The sequence below is a fragment of the Tripterygium wilfordii genome, chromosome 7 (genome assembly GCF_013401445.1).
Source record: "Tripterygium wilfordii isolate XIE 37 chromosome 7, ASM1340144v1, whole genome shotgun sequence".
Taxonomy (NCBI): domain Eukaryota; kingdom Viridiplantae; phylum Streptophyta; class Magnoliopsida; order Celastrales; family Celastraceae; genus Tripterygium; species Tripterygium wilfordii.
In genome coordinates, this window is record NC_052238.1 from 8,976,040 (window position 1) to 8,998,912 (window position 22,873).

Here is a 22,873-nt window from a genome sequence, read left to right on the forward strand (position 1 = left end):
TTGAAACGCTCGTCTATGGATAGAATTGAGCATTCCCAAAGTATCAAAGTGGACCGTTGTACTCTATTTAATGCTCTTAGCAGTCTAACTTGCTAGTTTAGCTTTTGTACAATGTTTCGTTTGGTAAAGATGCCAATAGACCAAGTAATGTTTCAAATTGCACAAAACTTGAAAAGTTTTTCTATGGACGAAATTGAGCATTCCTAAAGCATCAAAGTGGACTGTTTTACTCTACTTAGTGTTCTTAGAAGTCTGACTTTCTAGTTTTGTTTTCGTACAACGGTTCGCTAGGTAAAGATGCCGATAGACCAAGCTATGTTTGAAATTGCACAAAACTTGAATAGCACGTCTATGGACAGAATTGAGCATTCCCAAATTATCAAAGTGGACCGTTGTACTATTTTTAATGCTCTTAGCATTCTAACTTGCTAGTTTAGCATTCGTACAATGTTTCGTTAGGTAAATATGCCAATAGACCAAGTTATGTTTGAAATTGCTCAAAAGTTGAAAAGTTTGTCTATGCATGGAATTGAGCATTCCTAAGGCATCAAAGTAGACTGTTGTACTCTATTTAGTGGTCTTAGTATTCTAACTTGCTAGTTTAGCTTTGGTACAATGTTTCGCTAGGTAAAGATGCCAATAGACCAAGTTATGTTTGAAATTGCACAAAACTTGAAAAGTTTGTCTATGCACGAAATTGAGCATTCCTAAGGCATAAAAGTTGACAGTTGTACTCTATTTAGTGTTCTTAGAAGCCTAACTTGCCAGTTTAACTTTCGTACAATGTTTCTTTCGGTAAATATACCAATAGACCAAGTTATGCTTGAAATTGCACAAAACTTGGAAAGCTCGTGTATGGATGGAATTGAGCATTCCCAAAGCATCAAAGTAGACCGTTGTATTCTATTTAGTATTCTTAGCAGTCTAACTTGCTAGTTTAGCTTTCATACAACGTTTCGTTAGGTAAAGATGCCAATAGACCAAGTTATGTTTGAAACGCTCGTCTATGGATAGAATTGAGCATTCCCAAAGTATCAAAGTCGACCATTGTACTCTATTTAACGCTCTTAGCAGTCTAACTTGCTAGTTTAGCTTTCGTACAATGTTTGAAATTGCACAAAACATGAAAGGTTTTTCTATGGACGGCATTGAGCATTCCTAAAGCACCAAAGTGGACTATTGTACTCTATTTATTGTTCTTAGAAGTCTAACTTGCAAGTTTAACTTTCGTGCAACGTTTCGTTGGGTAAAGATACCAATACACCAAGTTATGCTTGAAATTGCGCAAAACTTGAAAAGCTCGTGTATGGATCGAATTGAGCATTCCCAAAGCATCAAAGTGGATCGTTGTACTCTATTTAGTGTTCTTCGCAGTCTAACTTGCTAGTTTAGCTTTCGTAAAACGTTTTGTTAGGTAAGGATGCCAATAGGCCAAATTATGTTTGAAATTGCACAAAACTTGAAAAGCACGTCGATGAATAGAATTGAGCATTCCCAAAGCATCAAAGTGGACTGTTGTACTATATTTAGTGTTCTTAGCAGTCTAACTTGCTAGATTAGCCTTCGTAAAACGTCTCGTTAGGTAAAGATGCCAATAGACCAAGTTATCTTTGAAATTGCGCAAAACATTAAATGTTTGTTCATGGACAGAATTGAGCATTCCTAAAGCATCAAAGTTGACCGTTGTACTCTGTCTAGTGTTCTTAGGTGTTGAACTTGCTAGTTTAGCTTTCGTTCAATGTTTCGTTAGGTAAAGCTGCCAATAGACCAAGTTATGTTTAAAATTGCACAAAACCTGAAACGCTTGTCTATGGACAGAATTGAGCATTCCCAAAGCATCAAAGTAGACCGTTGTACTCAATTTAGTGTTCTTAGAAGTCTAACTTGCTAGTTTAGCTTTCGTACAACGTTTCGTTAGGTAAAGATGCCAAAAGACCAAGTTATGCTTGAAATTGCGCAAAACCTTACAAGCTCGTCTATGGACAGAATTGAGCATTCCTAAAGCATCAAAGTGGACCGTTGTACTCTATTTAGTGTTCTTAGTAGTCTAAATTGCGAGTTTAGCTTTTCTACAACGTTTCGTTAGGCAAGGATGCCAATAGACCAAGTTATGTTTGAAATTGCACAAAACTTGAAAAGCTCATCTATGGATAGAATTGAGCATTCTCAAAGTATCAAAGTGGACCGTTGTACTCTATTTAGTGTTCTTAGAAGTCTAACTTGTCAGTTTAACTTTCGTACAACGTTTCGTTAGGTAAAGATACCAATAGACCAAGTTACATTTGAACTTACACAAAACTTGAAAAGCTCGTGTATGGATGGAATTGAGCATTCCCAAAGCATCAAAGTGGATCATTGTACTCTATTTAGTGTTCTTAGAAGTCCAACTTGCTAGTTTAGCTTTCGAACAACGTTTCATTAGGTAAAGAGGCCAATAGACCTAGTTATGTCTGAAATTACAGAAAACTTGAACAGCTCATCTATCGACAGAATTGAGCATTCATAAAGCATCAAAGTGGATCGTTGTACTCTATTTAGTGTTCTTAGCAGTCTAAGTTGCTAGTTTAGCTTTCGTACAACGTTTCGTTAGGTAAGGATGCCAATAGACCAAGTTATGTTTGAAATTGCACAAAACTTGAAAAGTTTGTCTATTGACGGAATTGAGCATTCCTGAAGTATCAAAGTGGACAGTTGGACTCTATTTAGTGTTCTTAGCAGTCTAACTTGCTAGTTTAGCTTTCGTACAAAGTTTCCTTAGGTAAAAATGCCAATAGTCCAAGTTATCTTCGAAATTGCACAGAAGTTGAAAAGTTTGTCCATGGACAGAATTGATCATTCCTAAAGCATCAAAGTGAACCGTTGTACTCTATTTAATGTTCTTAGGAGTCTAACTTGCTAGTTTAGCTTTCATACAACGTTTCGTTCAATAAAGAGGCCAATATACCAAGTTATGTTTGAAAATGCACAAAACTTGAAAAGCTCGTCTAGGGACAGAATTGAGCATTCCCAAAGCGTAGAAGTGGATCGTTGTGCTCTCTTTAGTGTTCTTAGTAGTCTAACTTGCTAGTTTAGCTTTCGTACAACATTTCGTTCGATAAAGATGCAAATAAACTGTGTTATGTTTGAAAATGCACAAAACTTGAAAAGCTTGTCTATGGGCAGAATTGTGCATTCCCAAAGCATCAAATTGGACCGTTGTACTCCATTTAGTGTTCTTCATAGTCTAACTTGCTAGTTTAGCTTTCGTACAACGTTCCGTTAGGTAACGATGCCAATACACCAGGTTATCTTTGAAATTGCACAAAACTTGAAAAGTTTGTCCATGGACAGAATTGATCATTCCTAAAGCATCAAAGTGGACCGTTGTACTCTATCCAGTGTTCTTAGGAGTCTAACTTGCTATTTTATCTTTTGTGCAACGTTTCATTCGATAAAGATGCCAATAGACCAAGTTATGTTTGAAAATGCACAAAACTTGAAAAGCTCATCTATGGACAAAATTGAGCATTCCCAAAGCATCAAATTGGACCGTTGTACTCTATTTAGTGTTCTTAGTAGTCTAACTTGCTAGATTAGCTTTCGTACAACGTTTCGTTAGGCAAAGATGCCAATAGACCAAGTTATCTGTGAAATTGCGCAAATCATTAAAAGTTTGTTCATGGACAGAATTGAGCATTCCTAAAGTATCAAAGTTGACCATTGTACTCTATCTAGTGTTCTTAGGACTTGAACTTGCTAGTTTAGCTTTCATACAACTTTTCGTTAGGTCAAGCTGCCAATAGACCAAGTTACGTTTGAAATTGCACAAAACTTGAAAAGTTTGTCCATGGACAAAATTGAGCATTCCTAGAGCATTAAAGTGGACCGTTGTACTCTATTTAGTGTTCTTAGAAGTCTAACTTGCTACTTGAGCTATCGTACAACGTTCCGTTAGGTAAAGATGCCTATAGTCCAAGTTATCTTTGAAATTGCACAAAACTTGAAAAGTTTGTCCATGGACAGAATTGATCATTCCTAAAGCATCAAAGTGAACCGTTGTACTCTATTTAGTGTTCTTAGGAGTCTAACTTGCCATTTTAGCTTTCGTACAACGTTTCATTAGGTAAAGATGCCGATAGACCAAGCTATCATTGAAATTGCACAAAACCTGAAAAGCTCGTCGATGGACAGAATTGAGCATTCCCAAAGCATCAAAGTGGACCGTTGTACCCTATTTAGTGTTCTTAGCAGTCTAACTTGCTAGATTAGCTTTCGTACAACTTTTCATTAGGTAAAGATGCCAACAGACCAAGTTATCTGTGAAATTGAGCAAAACATTAAAAGTTTGTTCATGGACAAAATTGAGCATTCCTAAAGTATCAAAGTTGACCATTGTACTCTATCTAGTGTTCTTAGGACTTGAACTTGCTACTTTAGCTTTCGTACAACTTTTTCGTTAGGTCAAGCTGCCAATAGACCAAGTTATGTTTGAAATTGCACAAAACTTGAAAAGTTTGTCCATGGACAAAATTGAGCATTCCTAGAGCATCAAAGTGGACCGTTGTACTCTATTTAGTGTTCTTAGAAGTCTAACTTGCTAGTTTAACTTTCATAACATTTCGTTAGGTAAAGATACCAATAGACCAAGTTATATTTTAAATTACACAAAACTTGAAAAGCTCGTGTATGGATGGAATTGAGCATTCCTAAAGCATCAGAGTGGACCGTTGTACTCTATTTAGTGTTCTTGGCCGTCTAACTTGCTACTTGAGCTATCGTACAACGTTCCGTTAGGTAAAGATGCCTATAGGCCAAGTTATCTTTGAAATTGCACAAAACTTGAAAAGTTTGTCCATGGACAGAATTGTTCATTCCTAAAGCATCAAAGTGGACCGTTGTACTCTATTTAGTGTTCTTAGGAGTCTAACTTGCCATTTTAGCTTTCGTACAACGTTTCATTAGGTAAAGATGCCGATAGACCAAGCAATCATTGAAATTGCACAAAACCTGAAAAGCTCGTCGATGGACAGAATTGAGCATTCCCAAAGCATCAAAGTGGACCGTTGCACTCTATTTAGTGTTCTTAGCAGTCTAACTTGCTAGATTAGCTTTCGTACAACTTTTCATTAGGTAAAGATGCCAACAGACCAAGTTATCTGTGAAATTGCTCAAAACATTAAAAGTTTGTTCATGGACAGAATTGAGCATTCCTAAAGCATCAAAGTTTACCGTTGTACCCTATCTAGTGTTCTTAGGAGGTGAACATCCTAGTTTAGCTTTCGTACAACGTTTCGTTAAGTAAAGCTGCCAATAGACCAAGTTACGTTTGAAATTGCACGAAACTTGAAAAGTTTGTTCAAGGGCAGAATTGCGCATTCCTAAAGCATCAAAGTGGACCGTTGTACTCTATTTAGTGTTCATAGAAGTCTAACATGCTAGTTTAGCTTTCGTACAACGTTTTGTTAGGTAAAGATGCCAATAGACCAAGTTATGCTTGAAATTGCACAAAACCTTACAAGCTCGTCTATGCACGAAATTGAGCTTTCCCAAAGCATCAAAGTGGACCGTCGTACTACATTTAGTGTTCTTAGCTGTCTAACTTGGTAGTTTAGCTTTCGTACAACGTTTCAATAAGTAAAGATGCTGATAGACCAAGTTATGTTTGAAATTGCACAAAACTTGAAAATCTCGTCTATGGACAGAATTGAGCTTTCCCAAAGCATCAAAGTGGACCGTTGTACTCTATTCAGTGTTCTTAGAAGTCTAATTTGCTAGTTTAGCTTTCGTACGACATTTCGTTGGGTAAAGATGCCAATAGACCAAGTTATGTTTGAAATTGCGTAAAACCTAAAAAGCTCGTCTATGGACAGAATTGAGCATTCCCAAAGCATCAAAGTGGACTATTATACTCTATTTAGTGTTCTTAGAAGTCTAACTTGCTAGATTAGCTTTCGTACAACGTTTCATTAGGTAAAGATGCCAATAGACCAAGTTATCTATGAAATTGCACAAAACCTGAAAAGATCGTCGATGGACAGAATTTAACATTCCCAAAGCCTCAAAGTGGACCGTTGTACTCTATATAGTATTCTTAGCAGTCTCACTTGCTGGATTAGCTTTCGTACAACGTTTCGTTAGGTAAAGATGCCAATAGACCAAGTTATCTTTAAAACTGCGCAAAACATTAAAAGTTTGTTCATTGACAGCATTCCTAAAGCATCAAAGAGGACCGTTGTACTCTATCTAGTGTTCTTAGGAGTTCAACTTGCTACATTAGCTTTCGTACAACGTTTCGTTAGGTAAGGATGCCAATAGACCAAGTTATGTTTGAAATTGCACAAAACTTGAAAAGTTTGTCTATTGACGGAATTGAGCAATCCTGAAGTATCAAAGTGGACAGTTGGACTCTATTTAGTGTTCTTAGCAGTCTAAGTTGCTAGTTTAGCTTTCGTACAAAGTTTCCTTAGGTAAAAATGCCAATAGTCCAAGTTATCTTCGAAATTGCACAGAAGTTGAAAAGTTTGTCCATGGACAGAATTGATCATTCCTAAAGCATCAAAGTGGACCGTTGTACGCTATTTAATGTTCTTAGGAGTCTAACTTGCTAGTTTAGCTTTCGTACAACGTTTCGTTCGATAAAGATGCCAATAAACCAAGTTATGTTTGAAAATGCACAAAACTTGAAAAGCTCGTCTATGGACTTAATTGAGCATTCCCGAAGCATCAAAGTGGTCCGTTGTACTCTATTTAGTGTTCGTAGCAGTCTAACTTGCTAGTTTAGCTTTCTTACAACGTTTCGTTAGGTAAAGATGCCAATAGACCAAGTTATGCTTGAAATTGCACAAAACCTTAAAAGCTCATCTATGGACGGAATTGAGGATTCCCAAAGCATCAAAGTGGACCGTTGTACTATATTTAGTGTTCTCAGCAGCCTAACTTCCTAGTTTAGCTTTCGTACAACGTTCTGTTAGGTAAAGATGCCAGTAGACCAACTTATGTTTCAAATAGCACAAAACTTGAAAAGCTCGTCTATGGACAGAATTGAGCATTCCCAAAGCATCAAAGTGAACCATTGTACTCTATTTAGTGTTCCTAGTAGTCTAACTTGCTATTTTAGCTTTTGTACAACGTTTCGTTAGGTAAAGATGCCAATAGACCAAGTTATGCTTGAAATTGAACAAAACCTTAAAAGCTCATCTATGGACGGAATTGAGGATTCCTAAAGCATCAAAGTGGACCGTTGTACTATATTTAGTGTGCCTAGCAGCCTAACTTGCTAGTTTAGCTTTCGTACAACGTTTCGTTAGGTAAAGAAACGAATAGACCAAGTTATGTTTCGAATTGCACAAAACTTGAAAAAGTTTGTCTATGGACAGAATTTAGCATTCCTAAGGCATCAAAGTGGACTGTTGTACCCTGTTTAGTGTTGTTAGCAGTGTAACTTCCTAGTTTAGCTTTTGTACAATGTTTCAATCGGTAAAGATGCCAATAAACCAAGTTATGTTTGAAAATGCACAAAACTTGAAAAGCTCGTCTATGGACTTAATTGAGCATTCCCGAAGCATCAAAGTGGACCGTTGTACTCTATTTAGTGTTCGTAGCAGTCTAACTTGCTAGTTTAGCTTTCGTACAACGTTTCGTTAGGTAAAGATGCCAATAGACCAAGTTATGCTTGAAATTGCACAAAACCTTAAAAGCTCATCTATGGACGGAATTGAGGATTCACAAAGTATCAAAGTGGACCGTTGTACTATATTTAGTGTTCTCAGCAGCCTAACTTCCTAGTTTAGCTTTCGTACAACGTTCTGTTAGGTAAAGATGCCAGTAGACCAACTTATGTTTCAAATAGCACAAAACTTGAAAAGCTCGTCTATGGACAGAATTGAGCATTCCCAAAGCATCAAAGTGAACCATTGTACTCTATTTAGTGTTCCTAGCAGTCTAACTTGCTATTTTAGCTTTTGTACAACGTTTCGTTAGGTAAAAATGCCAATAGACCAAGTTATGCTTAAAATTGAACAAAACCTTAAAAGCTCATCTATGGACGGAATTGAGGATTCCCAAAGCATCAAAGTGGACCGTTGTACTATATTTAGTGTGCCTAGCAGCCTAACTTGCTAGTTTAGCTTTCGTACAACGTTTCGTTAGGTAAAGAAACGAATAGACCAAGTTATGTTTCGAATTGCACAAAACTTGAAAAGTTTATCTATGGACAGAATTTAGCATTCCTAAGGCATCAAAGTGGACCGTTGTACCCTGTTTAGTGTTGTTAGAAGTGTAACTTCCTAGTTTGGCTTTTGTACAATGTTTCAATCGGTAAAGATGCCAATAAACCAAGTTATGTTTGAAAATGCACAAAACTTGAAAAGCTCGTCCATGGACTTAATTGAGCATTCCCGAAGCATCAAAGTGGACCGTTGTACTCTATTTAGTGTTCGTAGCAGTCTAACTTGCTAGTTTAGCTTTCGTACAACGTTTCGTTAGGTAAAGATGCCAATAGACCAAGTGATGCTTGAAATTGCACAAAACCTTAAAAGCTCATCTATGGACAGAATTGAGCATTCCCAAAGCATCAAAGTGGACCGTTGTACTCTATTTAGTGTTCTCAGCAGTCTAACTTCCTAGTTTAGCTTTCGTACAACGTTCTATTAGGTAAAGATGCCAGTAGACCAACTTATGTTTCAAAAAGCACAAAACTTGAAAAGCTCGTCTATGGACAGAATTGAGCATTCCCGAATCATCAAAGTGGACTGTTGTACTCTATTTAGTGTTCGTAGCAGTCTAACTTGCTAGTTTAGCTTTCGTACAACGTTTCGTTAGGTAAAGATGCCAATAAATCAAGTTATGCTTGAAATTGTACAAAACCTTAAAAGCTCATCTATGGACGGAATTGAGGATTCCCAAAGCATCATAGTGGACCGTTGTACTATATTTAGTGTTCTCAGCAGCCTAACTTCCTAGTTTAGCTTTTGTACAACGTTCTGTTAGGTAAAGATGACAGTAGACCAACTTATGTTTCAAATAGCACAAAACATGAAAAGCTCGTCTATGGACAGAATTGAGCATTCCCAAAGCATCAAAGTGAACCATTGTACTCTATTTAGTGTTCCTAGCAGTCTAACTTGCTATTTTAGCTTTTGTACAACGTTTCATTAGGTAAAAATGCCAATAGACCAAGTTATGCTTGAAATTGAACAAAACCTTAAAAGCTCATCTATGGACGCAATTGAGGATTCCCAAACCATCAAAGTGGACCGTTGTACTATATTTAGTGTGCCTAGCAGCCTAACTTGCTAGTTTAGCTTTCGTACAACGTTTCGTTAGGTAAAGAAACGAATAGACCAAGTTATGTTTCGAATTGCACAAAACTGGAAAAGTTTGTCTATGGACAGAATTTAGCATTCCTAAGCCATCAAAGTGGACCGTTGTACCCTGTTTAGTGTTGTTAGAAGTGTAACTTCCTAGTTTAGCTTTTGTACAATGTTTTAATCGGTAAAGATGCCAATAAACCAAGTTATGTTTGAAAATGCACAAAACTTGAAAAGCTCGTCTATGGACTTAATTGAGCATTCCCGAAGCATCAAAGTGGACCGTTGTACTCTATTTAGTGTTCGTAGCAGTCTAACTTGCTAGTTTAGCTTTCGTACAACGTTTCGTTAGGTAAAGATGCCAATAGACCAAGTTATGCTTGAAATTGCACAAAACCTTAAAAGCTCATCTATGGACAGAATTGAGCATTCCCAAAGCATCAAAGTGGATCGTTGTACTCTCTTTAGTGTTCTCAGCAGTCTAACTTCCTAGTTTAGCTTTCATACAACGTTCTGTTAGGTAAAGATGCCAGTAGACCAACTTATGTTTCAAATAGCACAAAACTTGAAAAGCTCGTCTATGGACAGAATTGAGCATTCCCAAAGCATCAAAGTGAACCATTGTACTCTATTTAGTGTTCCTAGCAGTCTAACTTGCTATTTTAGCTTTTGTACAATGTTTCGTTAGCTAAAGATACCAATAGACCAAGGTATGTTTCGAATTGCACAAAACTTGAAAAGTTCGTCTTTGGACAGAATTTAGCATTCCTAAAGCATCAAAGTGCACCGTTGTACTCTATTTAGTGTTGTTAGATGTCTAACTTGCTAGTTTAGCTTTCGTACAATGTTTCGATAGGTAAAGATGCCAATAGACCAAGTTATGCTTGAAATTGCACAAAACCTTAAAAGCTCATCTATGGACAGAATTGAGCATTCCCAAAGCATAAAAGTGGACCATCGTACTCTATTTAGTGTTCTTAGCAGTCTAACTTGCTAATTTAACTTTCGTACAACGTTTCGTTAGGTAAAGATACCAGTAGACCAAGTTATGCTTCAAATTGCACAAGACTTGAAAAGTTTATCTATGGACAGAATTGAGCATTCCTAAAGCGTCAAAGTGGACCGTTCTACTCTATTTAGTTTCGTTAGATGTGTAACTTGCTAGTTTAGCTTTTGTACGACGTTTCGTTCGATAAAGATGTTAATAAAACAAGTTATGTTTGAAAATGCACAAAACCAGGGGGAGAATGTTGAATATATAAGTTATTTTGTAATCATCAAAAGGGGGAGAATGTTGAATATATGTTTGAGTGATTACAACGGCATGTTTTGATTGAACTTTGATCTATTGATTGTATTAAGAAACCTAGGTGCATATGTCTACTTGATTAGTTTAGGAATTCAAGACTTATATTAAACTAGTTCAATTGTGCTTATTTGATGATTTGATTATTGAACTAACGTGGACTAATTGCAAGAAACCCTAAAAGGGTTTACAATGGCATGTCTTGAGTATGATTTGTGTGTAGGGTGACCAAAACGTAAATTAGTCCTAATGTCATCCTCGACCAACATTAGTGAAGGCTTAATCAGTGTCAAACATGATTAAGAAAGTCAATTTCGTGGTCAACATAAGTCAAGTTTTGCCAAAGATGTCTTGGAGCTTAATTGGGATCATTTGAAGTAAAATTAACTTTCTAGTCAAAGTCAGAATCGACGGACGTGACGTGGCAGCTGACATGGCATTGTTGACACGACATTAATGACATGGCATTGTTGACATGGCATTGATGACATGGCAAAGAAGACAAGTTAACCATAGTTACATCTTAACTAGAAGACTTGGAGCCAAAAGAGAAGACAATGAAAAGTTAATTTGAAAGGAGGAGACAAGAGGTACAACAAGTCTTATGACAAGTTTTTCTCTTCACATGTGTGGGAAGCTTTATTTCAAAACCATTTCTCTTTCCCACCAAGACACTCCACATCCAATGGATCATATTCTCTCTACATCAAAATCCCATTTTAATCCAATGGCCAAAGATTCAAGCTTTATTCTTATCTCTCCTACTTTACATCCTATGGCCAAAATTGAATCTTCATTTGATCCAAAGGCCATCATTTATTCCACCTAAAAGACAAACTTTTCTCAAGTCAATTGTTGTATCTTTCAAGATGCATCTAAAGTCTATATTCATCCAAAAGCCATGATTTACTCCACCTAAAAGACAAACTTTTCTCAAGTCAATTGTTGTATCTGCCAAGATGCCTCCAAAGTCTATATCCATCCAAAAGCCATTATTTCCTCCTACCAAAAGAGACTTGTTGTAAACATTTTCACACTTCTCTAAGCCTTCTAACGTCTCTAATGATCCAAGGGTCCATATCTTTCATATCAATCCAATGGCCCTCATTTCATGAGCTTACACTCCATAATTTTCTATAAAAACTAACTCTTTGTCTATGGTGCATATACTTGGCCGAAAATTACACTCTCTCTCTAGTGTTCTTCATCTTCTAAGCTTTCATTTTTTCACTCATTCATTTCTTGATTACATACTTGATTTTGAAGAGAGATCACACACACTAGCCAAGTAAAGCTTTATTGTTACTCTTGAGCCTTTCTTACCAGATTCTTATCATTTCCTCAAGAGCCATTTTCTTACTTGAACAATCTGATTTCCAGAACATAAATTCAGCCTAAACACTTCCATATCCAGCTACTAAAGAGCCAGCCTTTGAGCCTAAACTTATCTCATACCCGGCTATTCTTAGAGCCATTTTTGAGCTTGTATTTTGCTGATTGAGTTAGTGTGGTGAGCTACAAACCACACGGTGTGTAGAGTTTGGTGTGGTGAGCTATAAACCACACGGTGTGTAAAGTTTGGTGTTTGAGCTACAAAAACACTGGTTGTATGAGTTCCGCTTGACTCGGTTGAACAAGCTATAGTGGAGTGTTTGAAATTCCCAAGTGGGACTTGGGGAGTGGAGTAGGCTTGGGTTAAGCCGAACCACTATAAATCTCTTTGCCCTTTTTACTTTACAGCAATTTCATTTTAGCATATCATACTTGCATTGCATACTTGAAATTGGACATCTAGGGTGATAGAATCAAGCTTGTGCATACATTTGTTGAATCTGAATTTGTGCTTCATTACAACTTGTTTTTGTGTGTGATATTCATTTTGATCATTTGACTTGATTCTTGTTATTAAGTTTGATGTATGTGATTATCTTTGCATACATTTATATTCAACTTATTTAAATTGCTTCCGCTTAGGGTGAAACTCAATTGAAACAAAAAAGAGGTGACTTAAGTCTAAATTTGACTAAGGACACAATTCACCCCCCCTCTTGTAGTGCCATCCGATCCAACAAGTGGTATCGGAGCTTGTGTTCCCTTGCATATAGAAGTAATTTTCTTGTGCATTATTAGTGATTTATATGATGGCATCTACTAGTGGTAGACATGATCATGTGTTAGAGGGTCAATCTAGTGGTAGACCTCCATTCTTTAATGGAGAAGACTATGACCATTGGAAGATGAGAATGAAACTTTATTTCATGTCTCTTGATATTGATTTGTGGTATGTCATAGAGGATGGACCTTATGAGCCTACCATCACCACCAAGATTGGTGTGTCGAAAAAGAGATTTCAAAACCTAGGGATAAATGGGATGAACATGATAAGAAGAAGATGTCTTTAAATGCTAAAGCTATGTCTATCTTGTTTAATGCATTGAATTCAATTGAAGCTAAACATATTTCTACATGTATTTCGGCTAAAGATATGTGGACTAGGTTAGAGATGAAGCATGAGGGAACTAATCAAGTAAAGGAGTCTAAGATTAACATGCTCATGCATTCATATGAATTGTTCACTATGCTTCCACATGAGTCTATTACCGATATGGATATTAGACTAACCAAAATTCTGAATTCTCTTGAATCTTTAGGGAAGACATTCTCCAATCAAGAAAAGGTACAAAAATACTTGAGAAGTCTTCCGGAAGCATGGGATGCCAAAGTGACAGCCATCCAAGAAGCTAAAGATCTCAAAGTTTTGAAGTTGGATGAGCTTGTAGGATCACTTCTGGTATATGAGACAAATTTGAAGGCAAGAGAAGCTCAAAAAGAGAACACCAAAAAGAAGAGCATTGCTTTTGCCTCCAAGGGTGATAGTGGAGATGATTTGAGTGATGAGGAAGTAGCCCTAATGACAAGAAGATTCAAGAGATACTTGATAAACAAGAAGAAGCAAGGTGGTAGACTTTTTGGCCACTCAAGGAGGGACAACTTCAAATCTGGCCACTCAAGAAGGGACACATGAAGTATGAGTGTCCAAAGAAGAAAGAAAAGAGCAAGGAGCAAACCAAGAGAGCCTTCAAAGCTACTTGGAGTGATTCGGACTCCGAAAGCTCTTCAAGTGAGGATGAGTTTGCTAGATTTTGCTTGATGGCCAAAGGAAACTCATCCAATCCGGATGAGGAGGTAAATTCTTTTGATCATGATGATGATGATGTGTCTATTGATGATTTGCTTTCCTTACTCAATGACATGAATGCTAAGAATAGGAAAATGCATAAGGAAAAGAAACAATTAAAAAATGAGATTGATTGTTTAAATGCTAAGGTAGAAGAGCATGAAAAGACCATTGATGATCTAAATGCTAAATGTGATGAAAAGTGCGATATGCTTGCTGCCATGTGTGCTAATAACATATCTAAGTGTGATCATGAATCCTTGATTGAAGATTTACAATTTAAACTTAGTACCTTGCAAGAAGAGTATGATAATTTGAAATTGATTGCTATTGTGCCTAATGAGAACCAAGAGTCACATGATGACTCTATTGTTCAAAATGAATTAGATGCTTTGAAATTAAGATATGAGGATCTAGAGAAATCTTTCTCAAAGTTTAGTGTGGGATCTTCTAGACTTGATTCACTCTTATCATGCCTTAGACAATCTTTGGACAAATTGGGTTTAGGTTATGTTGGTGATGATGTAAAATTGAAGAAATGTGATATGCATGATATTTCTACATCTTTCGTATCACATGGATATTTGCATTCCTTGAATGACATGAAGGAGGATTGTTTTCCTAAGAAAATGATTTTTTCACCTCCTAACTACAATGCTTTGAATGATATGCATGCTAGTACTTCGAAATCACATCATGAACATGTATCATTTGTCCAACCCATGGGACATAGGCCTATTCCCATTAGGGGTGTGCCAAATCCGCCTTGGAAGAAGGATATCAAATCTGGTCCCAAGAGACCCGTAGGGTTTCCTAAGAAATTAGGGCAACCCATAAGGTATTCTAGGGTTCCTAGAGCTCCACAAGGCTCTATGTATGCTAGCACTTCATTTCATTCTTCAAATGATACATATATGCATAACTTGAATGCCAAAGTTTTTCCAAAGTTTCAATATGTGTTTGGCAAGAAAGTTAAGCAAATGTGGGTTCCAAAGGGAACCAAGATTCTTGATGCTAACCTCGTAGGACCCAAAAGAAATTGGGTAACTAAAGCGAATTGAATTAATGTAGGTGTTCTTGAAAATCAAAAGTTCTAAGGCTTCCAAGTGGTACTTGGATAGTGGTTGCTCAAGACACATGACCGGGAACTCAAGTTCTTTTTCTTCTCTCAAGAAGTTCTCTAATGGTGGTCATGTGACTTTTGGTGACAACAAGAAGGATAGGATCCTTGGTCAAGGATCCATAGGTGATGTAACCTCTTTCTCTATCTCTAATGTGCAATTAGTTGATGGATTATCTTTTAACCTTCTTAGTATTTCTCAATTGTGTGATGGTGGCTTGCGCATATGTTTTGATGATTCAAAGTGTGAGTTTTTAAATGCCATGAATGAATGTGTGCTTGTAGGAAAAAGAGATGGTAATGTGTATTCTATTAATTTGAAAGACTTGAATGATTGCAAGCTTAAATGCTTGATTTCCAATGTTAGTGATGTGAATATATGGCATAGAAGATTAGGACATATAGGAATTTCTACAATTGAAAAATTAGTTAGAAATAATCTAGTTAGAGGCATACCTTCTTTGAACTTTGACATGTATGATGTTTGTGAGCCTTGCATTAAAGGAAAGCACACTAGAGAGTCTTTCAAGTCTAAAAACCAGATTTCAACTACTAGGGTTTTAGAACTTTTGCATCTTGATTTGTTTGGTCCAAGTAGAGTAAAAAGTCTAGGTGGTAGATCCTATGCCTTCGTGATTGTTGATGACTATTCTAGATATACTTGGGTGATTTTCCTTGCACATAAACATGAGACCATTCATGAGTTTTCAAAACTAATCAAGAGGCTTCAAAATGAAAAGAACATAAGCATAATCAAGATTATGAGTGATCATGGAGGAGAATTTGATAATCATGCATTTATTGATCTATGTAATGAATATGGCATTAGACATGATTTCTCTTCACCTAGAACACCCCAACAAAATGGGGTAGTAGAAAGGAAAAATAGAACTTTGCAAGAAATTGCTAGGACTATGCTTTGTGAACATGATTTGCCTAAGTTCTTGTGGGCCGAGGCCATTAATTGTGCATGCTATGTTACAAATAGGTTGTCTATTAGAAAGAAGATAAATAAGACACCTTATGAGATTTGGAATGATAGAAAACCTAAGGTTGACTACTTTAGAGTTTTTGGTTGCAAATGTTATGTATTAAACACTAAGGATGACTTAGATAAATTTGATGCAAAATCTATCCCTTGTGTATTTGTTGGCTATGCTTTAACTTCTAGAGCTTATAGAGTTTACAATCCAAAATCTAGGAGAATAGAAGAGTCCATTCATGTTAAATTTATTGAAACTCTTGCACTTGACCCTTTGCTTGAGAATGATGATATTGAGTTAGGTTTGGAGAAGTTGAGCTTAAAAGATGATAAAGATGACTCTCCTACACCTAAAGATGATGGACCAAGCAAAGAGGGAGGAAATGAACACGAGAAGACACAAAATAGTGATGCACCAGTGGACTTGGAAGAAAGTGAGGTTGCACCTGTGGCCTGCAATAATGAAACTACAGCTCCTACATCATGGCTGCAAGTGACGGACAAACTTATGTTTCAAAATTGCGTAAAACCTAAAAAGCTCGTCTATGGATAGAATTGAGCATTCCCAATGCATCAAAGTGGACCGTTTTACTCTATTTAGTGTTCTTAGAAGTCTAACTTGTTAGTTTAGCTTTCGTACAACGTTCCGTTAGCTAAAGATGCCAATAGACCAAGTTATGTTTCAAATTGCGCAAAACTTGAAAAGTCTGTCCATGGACAGAATTGAGCATTCCCAAAGCATCAAAGTGGACCGTTGTACTCTATTTAGTGTTCTTAGTAGTCTAACTTGCTTGTTTGGCTTTCGTACAACGTTTCGTTAGGTAATGATACCAATAGACCAAGTTATGTTTGAAAATACACAAAACTTGAAAAGCTCGTCTATGAACAAAATTGAGCATTCGTAAAGCATCAAAGTGGACCGTTGCACTCTATTTAGTGTTCTTAGAAGTCTAACTTGCTAGTTTATCTTTCGTACAACGTTTCTTTAGGTAAAGATGCCAATAGACCAAGTTATGCTTGAAATTGAACAAAACCTTAAAAGCTCATCTATGGACGGAATTGAGCATTCCCAAAGCATCAAAGTGGACCGTTGTACTATATTTAGTGTTCCTAGCAGCCTAACTTGCTAGTTTAGCTTTCGTACAACGTTTCGTTAGGTAAAGAAACCAATAGACCAAGTTATGTTTCGAATTGCACAAAACTTGAAAAGTTTGTCTATGGACAGAATTTAGCATTCCTAAGGCATTAAAGTGGACCGTTGTACCCTATTTATTGTTGTTAGAAGTGTAACTTCCTAGCTTAGCTTTTGTAAAATGTTTCAATCGGTAAAGATGCCAATAAACCAAGTTATGTTTGAAAATGCACAAAACTTGAAAAGCTCGTCTATGGACTTAATTGAGCATTCCCGAACCATCAAAGTGGACCGTTGTACTCTATTTAGCGTTCGTAGCAGGCTAACTTGCTAGTTTAGCTTTCGTACAACGTTTCGTTAGGTAAGGATGCCAATAGACCAAGTTATGCTTGAAATTGCACAAAACCTTAAAAGCTCATCTATGGACAGAATTGAGCATTCCCAAAGCATCAAAGTGGACCGTTGTACTCTATTTAGTGTTGTTAGAAGTCTAACTTGATAGTTTAGCTTTCGTACAATGTTTCAATAGGTAAAGATGCCAATAGACCAAGTTATGCTTGAAATTGGACAAAACCTTAAAAGCTTATCTATGGACAGAATTGAGCGGTTCCAAAACATCAAAGTGGACCGTCGTACTCTATTAAGTGTTCTTAGCAGTCTAACTTGCTAGTTTAAATTTCGTACAACGTTTCGTTAGGTAAAGATACCAATAGACCAAGTTATGCTTCAAATTGCACAAGATTTTAGAAGTTTATCTATGGACAGAATTGAGCATTCCTAAAGCATCAAAGTGGACCGTTCTACTCTATCTAGTTTCGTTAGATGTGTAACTTGCTAGTTTAGCTTTTTTACAACGTTTCGTTCGATAATGATGTTAATAAAACAAGTTATGTTTGAAAATGCACAAAACCAGAATAGCTCGTCTATGGAAAGAATTGAGCATTCGTAAAGCATCAAAGTGGACCGTTGCACTCTATTTAGTGTTCCTAGAAGTCTAACTTGTTAGTTTAGCATTCCTACAACGTTTCATTTGGTAAAGATGCCAATAGCCCCAATTAAGCTTGAAATTGAACAAAACCTTAAAAACTCTTCTATGGACAGAATTGAGCATTTGCAAAGCATCAAAGTGGACCGTTGTACTGTATTTAGTGTTCTTAGAAGTGTAACTTGCTTGTTTAGCTTTCGTATAACGTTTCGTTAGGTAAAGATGCCAATAGACCAAGTTATGCTTGAAATTGCACAAAACCTTAAAACCTCATGTATGGACAGAATTGAGCATTCTCAAAGAATCAAAGTGAACCATTGTACTCTATTTAGTGTTCCTAGCAGTCCAACTCGGTAGTTTAGCTTTTGTACAATGTTTCGTTATCAAAAGTTACCAATAGACCAAGTTATGTTTCGAATTGTAGAAAACTTGAAAAGTTCGTCATTGGACAGAATTTAGCATTCCTAAAGCATCAAAGTGCACCGTTGTACTCTATTTAGTGTTGTTAGAAGTCTAACTTGCTAGTTTAGCTTTCGTACAATGTTTCGATAGGTAAAGATGCCAATAGACCAAGTTATGCTTGAAATTGCACAAAACCTTAAAAGCTCCTCTATGGACAGAATTGAGCGTTTCCAAAGCATAGAAGTGGACCGTTGTACTCTATTTAGTGTTCTTAGATGTCTAACTTTCTATTTTAGCTTTCGTACAATATTTCGTTCGATAAAGATGCAAATAAACTATGTTATGTTTGAAAATACACAAAACTTGAAAAGCTCGTCTATGGGCAGAATTGTGCATTTCCAAAGCATCAAAGTGGTGCTTTGTACTCTATTTAGTGTTCTTAGCAGTCTAACATGCGACTGTAGCTTTTGTATAACGTTTCGTTAGGCAAAGATACCAATAGACCAAGTTATGTTTCAAATTGCACAAAACTTGAAAAGTTTGTCTATGGACAGAATAGAGCATTTTTAAAGCATCAAAGTGGACCGTTGTACTCTATTTAGTGTCGTTAGAAGTGTCACTCGCTAGTTTAGCTTATGTATAAAGTTTCGTTCGATAAAGATGCGAATAAAACAAGTTACGTTTGAAAACGCACAAAACTTGAAAAGCTCGTCTACGGACATAATTGAGCATTCGTAAAGCATCAAAGTGGACCGTTGCACTCTATTTAGTTTTCTTAGCAGCCTAACATGCTAGTTTAGCTTTCGTACAACGTTTCGTTAGGTAAATATACCAGTAGACCAAGTTATGTTTCAAATTGCACAAAACTTGAACAGTTTGTCTATGGACAGAATTGAGCATTCCTAAAGCATCAAAGTGGATCGTTGTACTCTATTTAGTGTTCGTAGAAGTCTAACTTGCTAGTTTAGCGTGTCGTACAACGTTTCGTTAGATAAATATACCAGTAGACCAAGTTATGTTTCAAATTGCACAAAACTTGAAAAGTTTGTCTATGGACAGAATTGAGCATTCCTAAAGCATCAAAGTGGATCGTTGTACTCTATTTAGTGTTCTTAGAGGTCTAACTTGCTAGTTTAGCATTTCGTACAACGTTTCGTTAGGTAAAGATGCCAATAGACCAAGTTATGCTTGAAATTGCACAAAACCTTAAAAGCTCATCTATGGACACAATTGAGCATTCCCAAAGCATCAAAATGGACCGTTAATCTATTTAGTGTTCTCAGCAGCTTAACTTGCTAAATTAGCTTTCGTACAACGTTTCGTTAGGCAAAGATACCAGTAGACCAAGTTATGTTTCATATTGCACAAAACTTGAAAAGTTTGTCTATGGACAGAATTGAGCATTCCTAAAGCATCAAAGTGGACCGTTGTACTCTATCAAGTGTTCTTAGAAGTCTAACCTGCTAGTTTAGCTTTCGTTCAACGTTTCGTTAGGTAAAGATGCCAATAGACCAAGTTATGCTTGAAATTGCACAAAACCTTAAAAGCTCATCTATGGACATAATTGAACATTCCAATAGCATCAAGGTGGACCGTTGTATTCTATTTATTGTTCTTAGCAGTCTAACTTGCTACTTTGGTTTTTGTACAACGTTTAGTTCTAGAAAGATGCGAAAAAAACAAGTTACAATTGAAAATGCGCAAAACTTGAAAAGCTCTTCTATGGACAGAATTGAGCATTCGTAAAGCATCAAAGTGGACCGTTGCACTCTATTTAGTGTTCGTAGAAGTCTAACTTGCTAGTTTAGCGTGTCGTACAACGTTTCGTTAGATAAATATACCAGTAGACCAAGTTATGTTTCAAATTGCACAAAACTTGAAAAGCTCGTCTATGGGCAGAATTGTGCATTTCCAAAGCATCAAAGTGGTGCGTTGTACTCTATTTAGTGTTCTTAGCAGTCTAACATGCGAGTTTACCTTTCGTATAACGTTTCGTTAGGTAAAGATGCCAATAGACCAAGTTATGTTTCAAATTGCACAAAACCTTAAAAGCTCATCTATGGACAGAATTGAGCATTCCCAAAGCATCAAAGTCGACCGTTGTACTCTATTTAATGTTCTTAGCAGTCTAACATGCGAGTTTAGCTTTCGTATAACGTTTCGTTAGGTAAATATACCAGTAGACCAAGTTATGTTTCAAATTGCACAAAACTTGAACAGTTTGTCTATGGACAGAATTGAGCATTCCTAAAGCATCAAAGTGGATCGTTGTACTCTATTTAGTGTTCGTAGAAGTCTAACTTGCTAGTTTAGCGTGTCGTACAACGTTTCGTTAGATAAATATACCAGTAGACCAAGTTATGTTTCAAATTGCACAAAACTTGAAAAGCTCGTCTATGGGCAGAATTGTGCATTTCCAAAGCATCAAAGTGGTGCGTTGTACTCTATTTAGTGTTCTTAGCAGTCTAACATGCGAGTTTAGCTTTCGTATAACGTTTCGTTAGGTAAAGATACCAATAGACCAAGTTATGTTTCAAATTGCACAAAACTTGAAAAGTTTGTCTATGGACAAAATTGAGCATTTCTAAAACATCAAAGTGGACCGTTGTACTCTATTTAGTGTTCTTTGCAGTCTAACTTGCTAGTTTAGCTTTGATACAACGTTTCGTTCGATAAAGATGCCAATAAAACAAGTTATGTTTGAAAATGCCAAAAACATTAAAAGGTCATCTATGGACAGAATTGAGCATTCGTAAAGCATCAAAGTGGACCTTTGCACTCTATTTAGTGTTCTTAGAAATCTAACTTGCTAGTTTAGCTTTCGTACAACGTTTCGTTAGGTAAAGATGCCAATAGACCAAGTTATACTTGTAATTGCACAAAACCTTAAAAGCTCATCTATAAACAGAATTGAGCATTCCCAAAGCATCAAAGTGGTGCGTTGTACTCTATTTAGTGTTCTTAGCAGTCTAACATGCGACTGTAGCTTTTGTATAACGTTTCGTTAGGTAAAGATACCAATAGACCAAGTTATGTTTCAAATTGCACAAAACGTGAAAAGTTTGTCTATGGACAGAATAGAGCATTCCCAAAGCATCAAAGTGGACCGTTGTACTCTATTTAGTGTCGTTAGAAGTGTCACTCGCTAGTTTAGCTTATGTACAACGTTTCGTTCGATAAAGAGGCGAATAAAACAAGTTATGTTTGAAAACGCACAAAACTTGAAAAGCTCGTCTATGGACAGAATTGAGCATTCGTAAAGCATCAACGTGGACCGTTGCACTCTATTTAGTATTCTTAGCAGCCTAACATGCTAGTTTAGCTTTCGTACAATGTTTCGTTAGGTAAATATACCAGTAGACCAAGTTATGTTTCAAATTGCACAAAACTTGAAAACTTTGTCTATGGACAGAATTGAGCATTCCTAAAGCATCAAAGTGGATCGTTGTACTCTATTTAGCGTTCTTAGAGGTCTAACTTGCTAGTTTAGCATTTCGTACAACGTTTCATTAGATAAAGATGCCAATAGACCAAGTTACGCTTGAAATTGCACAAAACCTTAAAAGGTCATCTATGGACACAATTGAGCATTCCCAAAGCTTCAAAGTGGACCGTTAATCTATTTAGTGTTCTCAGTAGCTTAACTTGCTAAATTAGCTTTCGTACAACGTTTCGTTAGGCAAAGATACCAGTAGACCAAGTTATGTTTCAAATTGCACAAAACTTGAAAAGTTTGTCTATGGACAGAATTGAGCATTCCTAAAGCATCAAAGTGGACCGTTGTACTCTATCAAGTGTTCTTAGAAGTCTAACCTGCTAGTTTAGCTTTCGTTCAACGTTTCGTTAGGTAAAGATGCCAATAGACCAAGTGATGCTTGAAATTGCACAAAACCTTAAAAGCTCATCTATTGACATAATTGAACATTCCAATAGCATCAAAGTGGACCGTTGCACTCTATTTAGTGTTCTTAGAGGTCTAAATTGCTAGTTTAGCTTTCGTACAACGTTTCGTTAGGTAAAGATGCCAATAGACCAAGTTATGCTTGAAATTGCACAAAACCTTAAAAGCTTATCTATTAACAGAATTGAGCATTCCCAAAGCATCAAAGTGGACCGTTGTACTCTATTTAATGTTCTTAGCAGTCTAACATGCGAGTTTAGCTTTCGTATAACGTTTCGTTAGGTAACGATACCAATAGACCAAGTTATGTTTCAAATTGCACAAAACTTGAAAAGTTTGTCTATGGACAGAATTGAGCATTCCTAAAACATCAAAGTGGACCGTTGTACTCTATTTAGTGTTCTTTGCAGTCTAACTTGCTAGTTTAGCTTTGATACAACGTTTCGTTCGATAAAGATGCCAATAAAACAAGTTATGTTTGAAAATGCACAAAACATGAAAAGGTCATCTATGGACAGAATTGAGCATTCGTAAAGCATCAAAGTGGAACTTTGCACTCTATTTAGTGTTCTTATAAGTC